Raw genomic sequence first — 7,237 nt, forward strand, 5'->3', positions numbered from 1 at the left:
CTGGTGACACAAAACATCACCTTTGCGTTATGTAAACACTGTGGATTCAAAGGCAGCAAATTGTAAATTGTAGCTCTTTTTCATCTTGAGCCCCGCGTGGATGCCAGCCAAAGTGTGGTGAGAAGACAAGACTGTGAGTCGCTGTGTTTGTGTGTGTGTGAGTTATGATCTGCACCTTTGTGCAAGTTGTCAGGTATGAAGGGACAGAAAGAAAGAGAACCTCAGGATCACACTCTGATGAGAATGGGGGGCGCCAAAAAGCCCAGAATGAGTGTTTGTGGGAGTGTATACACAGAATGTGGTTTATGAATACATATATCCCTGTTACAAAATTCCCTCCCAGATAAGCAGCAAGGGATCCACCTCCAGTTAACAGCCTTGACCCTATAGTCTTCCTCATTCTCCCCTCTCTCTCTCTCCTGTAAGGTTTTGTGGCCGAACTGGATGGTATTCGGAGCACAGCACGTCTTAACAAAGCTGCCTTTATGTGGACCCACTCACTGTGGTTTTGACCCGTAACTACCTCTGCTGTCAGACCAAGATGGAGTGTGTGTGTGTGTGTGTGTGTGTGTGTGTGTGTGTGTGTGTGTGTGTGTGTATTTGGCACGCAGTGTGGTATATATCTGATTTGATCGCTCTCTGTTCTCCGGCCTGAAATGTTCTCTCCACTTCTCAGCGTTGACACAATATCCCGTATGTGACAGTTATTGATCTACTGGGATACGAGTCCCACCAGGTGTGTGTGATGTGTGTGTGACAGGCCGATGATTTAGCACCGCGGGTCTGTGCTTTTTAACGAGTTAGAGGAGCCTGCGCAGACGGATGGATAAGTTGGACCCATGGGAGCCATACAGGCTCCTAAAGCGAAGTCCTCTGGCCGCCGGACTCCACCCCAGAGACAGTGCCGCGACCGGGGTGTCGGTCCAGGCTGGTGTGAGCCGGGGCCGGCCTGTGGTGTGACGAATGGGACACCTGAGCCAAACTGTAACACCACCAGCGTGGTGGGTCCCCCTAATCACTCTGGCTGCCCAACTTCCAGCATCGGGTTGCAGATTCCAGGGGGGTGTGATAGTGGAGCTCTGGCCCAGTGGGGCTGAGGTGTCTGGTTTGCTTTAACAACAAACATTTACGGACACTCCTGCACATACCACTCGATGCCCTTCAATGCTCATGCACAAACCCGAAATGCACATATGGGCAAATCAACGCATGCTTTCACACATGCGCCTCACAACCGAGGCTCCTGTGCCTTGTAACTTTGATGGTTATAGGAGCAATCGCAGCCAACCTGGGTCTCAGTTTGGATCATGATCACAGTTTATAAGACTTAGCCTCACCCAGCAGATGGCAGACAACTGGAATTTTGTGAAATACGATCACTTTTATGCTAGATGATGCCTAACTAATAAAGTGGAATATATGGAGAGAATATACCAGCTGTTCCTCTCCAATCAAATCGTTGCCAGGCCACTTTAAAGCCCCCATGCAATAACAGCTTTTAGGAAGTAGTATTATTAGTCCCTTACATACACAGTATTCATGATCAAATAAACCTTGGCAGAAAATTAAATGGCCAATGAATAAACACATCTCTAAATTTGTCATTGACAGTTTAAGCCGGCCTATTTTGTGGTCTGAAGGGGGTTTGGGATATATGGGGGGCAGAAAATGATGCTTGGTGATACAGTGCTCTGTTGACATGGCAAACTATCAGTTTACTATGTTAATTGAACATCTAATAGCTTGCACGGAGCAGATGGCCTGAGGTGAAACATGCCCTCTTGCCCCCTCTCTTTGGGTTTTATTTCTGGATCAGCTGGTGGAGGTGGGGTTAGAAGGAAGCAGAGGACAGTCTCTGTGCCCAGGACTAAAGCCTCCCTGTTCGGGCACATGAGACCCACTCCTCCCCTCATCTTTGCCGACATCCACCACGTCCATATTTAGGTGGGGGGAAAACTATGCAGGGAGATATTTCAGTAAACTGTGTGTCAATAGTGATCTGTGTGCCAAACCAAACTCCATTTGCACTTGTTTCTCTCCTTAATCGCTCATCTAAACAAGCTTGAGGGTCGGTGGGAAAGGAGGAAGAAGGGCAAGGGGGCGGGAGGTAGAAAGGTGAGGAGGCAAGAAAGGGGGAGTGGAGGGGAGGGGGTTGCCAAAATAAATGCATGAATGCCGTCTTTGACTGACTGGCATCTTTGAAGTGAGCTATAATTGCAGGCCTCTTGTCCAGCAGTGGAGCCTGTGGCAAGCCAGGCCCTGGCCAAGCTGAGATGTCTGGCTGCAGCACCGAGGAAACGTCATGGCTTAACAATAAACAAAGTCAAGAGGCCTCAATTCGGCATGATACATGCTTTGGTGGCAAACGGAGTGGAACCGCACAAAAGTCACAAAATCAGTTATTGCTTCGTTCCTTTGTTGAAATGTGTGCCGTTCCATTCAGGTACACATTGGGTGCGCCTGAGAAATCCCCCCCCTCTTCCTCCCTTACTGAAAAAGATGACGACATGTATAACGAGGTAAGTACCGAAAGCACTACGAGGGCTGAAGAGGATCCTCACAAAGCTCCTTTCACAGCCGCACATATCCAGCCATTAGGTAACACTTGAGTTCTCAGCCCTCTCAGAACAGCGCTACTTGTGTGTACCGTACCCTGCTGCTCTCCAAGAACGCACTAGATGTGTGAGCATGTGATTATGTGTTCATGCATGTACGTGTGCATGGGTACCTATCAGGGGAGGGGGGGCTGAGACTTGAGAACCGGACGTGGTGGGGTAAAACTGGATGTTTTTTTCCCACCAAAGGAAGAGTGACAGGGTTACATGGGCCATGATTAATACAGTGCTCCTTGAAGTCATATTTAGAAAATAAACTCACCCAACCCTGTGATTATTAGACTGAATTCCCTGAAGAATACCTCGCACAATGTACCTTTCAGTTGCTCTTTTTAAACTTATTTTTTTTTGCCAAGGGTGTGTTGTCTGGGCTTTTTTGTAATGTTCCACTGCAGCACTGGTGAAAAGGGGAAAACCCAGCTTTCTATTACAATACCCCTCGGTGTGTGCACATGTAACTTTGTACCACTTTTTTTTCAAAAATGGAAAAGTAAATGGAGAAGAGATCCGTTAGGTGTCGCGGGGAGCAGAACTGTACATGTCAGGGCAAGGCTTAAAAATGGCTTCTAGGCGTTTTTGTCCTTTGTTTCATTTTCTAATGATGAGGATCCTCGACAGCTCAGCCAGTGTGATGAGGAGATGGAGAGGCTGATCACCTTGAAGCAGCTGTTTGATGTTTTCCTGTTCATTCAGGCACTGTGCCAAACACACATTCCAGGTCCCGCAGATGCAGTGGCCCTCTTCAACTAGTGGGTCTTTTCACAGCCCTGAGAAATGCCAAGCAGTTGCTATCAAAGCTGGTTTAATGAGTATATTAATAAATGTATGTTTAATCAGATTTTTTCCATACAAACCACAAGAGCCTCCGATTTATGAAACATATCTTCCACAGGACAAAGGTTTGTCATTCCCTCAAACTATCTCTGATGGTCATTCAATCAATCCTGTCCATCCATATAAGTGATCATCTCTACAGTCTGTTCTGCAACATGAATCCTCTCTCTGTAGATTCTCTCAGGCAAACCCCGCTGACTGGAGGAATCCAGGGCCAGGTGTGGGGGTTTGGCGAGTGAATCTGGCAACCATCCAAAGCCCTACACAGCCCCAAGAACCATCATCACACACACACACACACACACACACACACACACACACACACACACACACACACACACACACACACACACACACACACACACACACACACACACACACACACACACACACACACTTTCCTCAGAGTACACACACCTGTGCCTGGGTCTGGGCCTCTCAGCTGTAACTCTGAACCCCAACGTTGGTCCACTCAGGTCTTCTCTCACATTCGGGCGCCACGCTCCAAACACACACATGCACTAATGGTTAAACATAAACAGGAATATACTGCGCATTTATGTTGGGAATTCACCTGCGCCACATAGCAACTAAGCTGCGTGTTGCACATCATCTAAATTGATTTTCCATATGAGAACACTACAGTCAAAGGGTCTTAATGAGGAATCGTCTTCAACTTGTTTTCTGTTCGCCATCTAGTGATTTAAGTTTCTGCCTTATCTCATTTCAGGAGAAACACTGGTCATTGCTGATATCCTATTTATGTCTCTCGAACTGCGTGGTCTGTAAGTTGTGGTGACAGTGGTCCTTTGACTGAAACACCTTTTGCACATGGAATGAATTTATATATATATGTATATATATATATATCCACAGACACATGAACATTCATACCATAAGCATTGCATGGACAGAAACATGGAGACACACGCAGCAGACATAAATAAATCCGATGTGCTCTGCACTCTCAGCACCCATTTTTTCACACCTTCTTCTGGGCAAACCACATTCTATGGGTGTCGGCAGGGTGGGGTGAAGTTAAGGATTAGCGAGGTGGTCTGTAAACAGAACAAAAAGCAGTGAATGCCCCTTCTCACCTCCATCCCTCCCCTTATCATATACGAGCAGGCTCACCTTCCCAGTCCTGGGCTGAAATTACAGCAGTACAGGCTCAAAATCTCCATTCTCCACACATGCCAGACATAGGGGAGGAAAGAATAACAGGCTTTAACGCCTCTAGCTTATATTCTCTGGCCAAGCCTTTGGCTCAGCCCCACCAAAAGATAACCATTACAGCTCTAAAAGAATGGGGCAAAGGCAAATGTAGAGAAAGAAATACAGAAACAAGGAATTGTATATAGGCGGGAAACAATTATGTGGGGCTTGAAGTGCGAGTCTGAAACTGTAAAATGTTGATGGGGAATTCAAATAAATTACAAGGCCTGTGATGGATGTGGAAATGTAGCTTAATGATAAAAAAAAATGTATTACGACAATAAACGAAAGATGAAGAGAAACAGCCGCAGAGAAAGAGTAAAGGAGGATCCAATACACTCAAGATAAGATGGACAGCAGAGGAGATATGGAATACAAATAAAGGCTGACTAACAAATCAAACACGGGGAAAAAGCAGAAAATGATGACGGAAGACAGACCTGGATCACATCCAAGTCAAATGAAAAACACACACTTGAGCTGCGAGCTGATCCCACACACCTAGTGCATCTCTCTGGGTCTCTTTCATCTGCAACTCTAAAGCAACAGCCAGCACACGTGAAAATTGTTCAGGTAATAAAAGTGTGGAGGGGTAGTTCCCCGAGTCATCCTCAGCTCGCAGACAGCGTGCAGACAGATATAGTGTGCGGAGCAAAGATGTCATACCTGGATGGAAAGCGAGTGGAGACAGGATGAGAAGTGAAAAAAGTAAAGCAAAAGGACCCATGACAGCAGGACATATTGGGTTAGGAAAGTTAGTCACATTTATGCACATCAATCTGTCCTGAAATACAAGCGAGCAAATGGTTGAAGGTTGAGAAAAAGGGGGAAAAAAGTGTGTTTTTCTTCTATTAATGTAATTACAATATATACATTAAACAGGCTCTCTCTCTCTTGTAAAGGAGCATGCAATGGAAATACGCAAATGTGAGTACCTCAGATTTGTACTTTAGTCCTGGTGTAGATTGTAGATGTACTTAGTTAAATTCCATGACTTGAAGTTCTCGGTCAGATTTCCAAAGATGTCTACTCACACCAGAACAAGTGACCTTTTTGCCTCCCTTGTGTGCTGTCATCACAAAACCACATCAATCCCATTTTTTTGGTATGATGCACTACCTGCAGTCATCTCTAACGGACTTATGTAATGTCTACAGCAGCACTTTTGTACTTGTGTGATGACAGAGAGGGAGAGAGAGAGAGAGAGTAACCATGAGTGGAGAGGTGGCTCAAGGCTGTAGCGTGAGTCCAGAGATGTGTTTTGCCGATGCTATCTCGACGGCTGTAAACAATTCGTACTCAGAACAGACTGGCTGAGACACACTGCGACAAGCTGATTGTAAACTCAGACATAGGACGACCCTGAAAAGGCAGACGGACATGCTCTCCTTCCACCTTTCGTACTCGCAATTGTTGTGTTGGTTTTGTCACTATTTTGTTACTGTTTTCCCATCTGCTGCCAACTCTGCCGCTCCTGCCTTCATCGCCGTTTCTCAATTCGTTACACACTTCTTGTATCTGCCGTGGATGTTATCGCACCTATCACATTCCCCCTTCTTCTCGTCTTTCTCCCCTTTTCAGCTTGTCTTTCTGTGTTGGTCACAGCTCACTGCTACTCCATCACACGCACTCCCGTCATACCTCTGTCCCTGCAGACACCAGCTTTTGCCCGGTTGTAAGCGCAAGCCTAATACATGTACAATTGGCCGAGAATTGCATTTTGATTTCGATGATCTATGGCATCCGTCTCTGCATATGCAGGAATGTTTGTGTTACGTGTCTGTTTATTTTATTTGTGATTGCTGGATTAGAAGGCTCATTGGAAACTGTCGTACGCTATAGTGCATCCACAGTGGTCTCATGGCTCGCTGCAGCCAGAACGGGAATGCATTGATGAAGCTCTGCCAAGGCTTACTCCTCATACCCGGCCCAGAAGTTTGCTTCTGTGAGCCTAATGTTTCTCCGAGGATGAAAAGCAACTTTTCTACTTGTTAAATGTGGACTATGATGATAAATAAAGTTTGTTGGAGGATGTCCTAATCATAAACACAAGAGACAAACACATTTCACCTGTTAGCTTAGCCCTTCTGTGCTTACGTCTGTTAACAGACAGCTTCACCAACATGTCTGCCATCTGAATTCAATCAGTGATACAGACACGACTGATAATTCCTCCCCAGAAGTTTCTAATGAGTCATTGTGTTTGTCTGTGTGTGCAGAGCCATGTGTACAGTGCTTGCAATTCATAGGTATTGACTAATATCTTGGAGCGGTTTAGGATACATTAGCAGGTTTCTGCAGAGTAGTGACATTCCTCAGTGTGTCTGCTTTCCTCCTGTGTCTTTTAGTTTTGTTCAGAGCAGGTCAGCATGTTTGCCTCACTGTAGGCCTCAGCTTTTTCCACATCCTCTCCTGTCAAACTGGAGTCAAGAGCTACAAAAGGGGGAGTCTCCTGAATATTGTGTGTATGTATCATTCGAAAAGCAGGACAAAAGCATTTATTTAGACATTTGGGAAACAATGACTGCAGTGCGGTGGATATATTTTATTCACAAGGGCGCCATTCGGACTAA

Source organism: Eutrigla gurnardus (genome assembly GCF_963514095.1).
Source record: "Eutrigla gurnardus genome assembly, chromosome: 20".
NCBI lineage: Eukaryota > Metazoa > Chordata > Actinopteri > Perciformes > Triglidae > Eutrigla > Eutrigla gurnardus.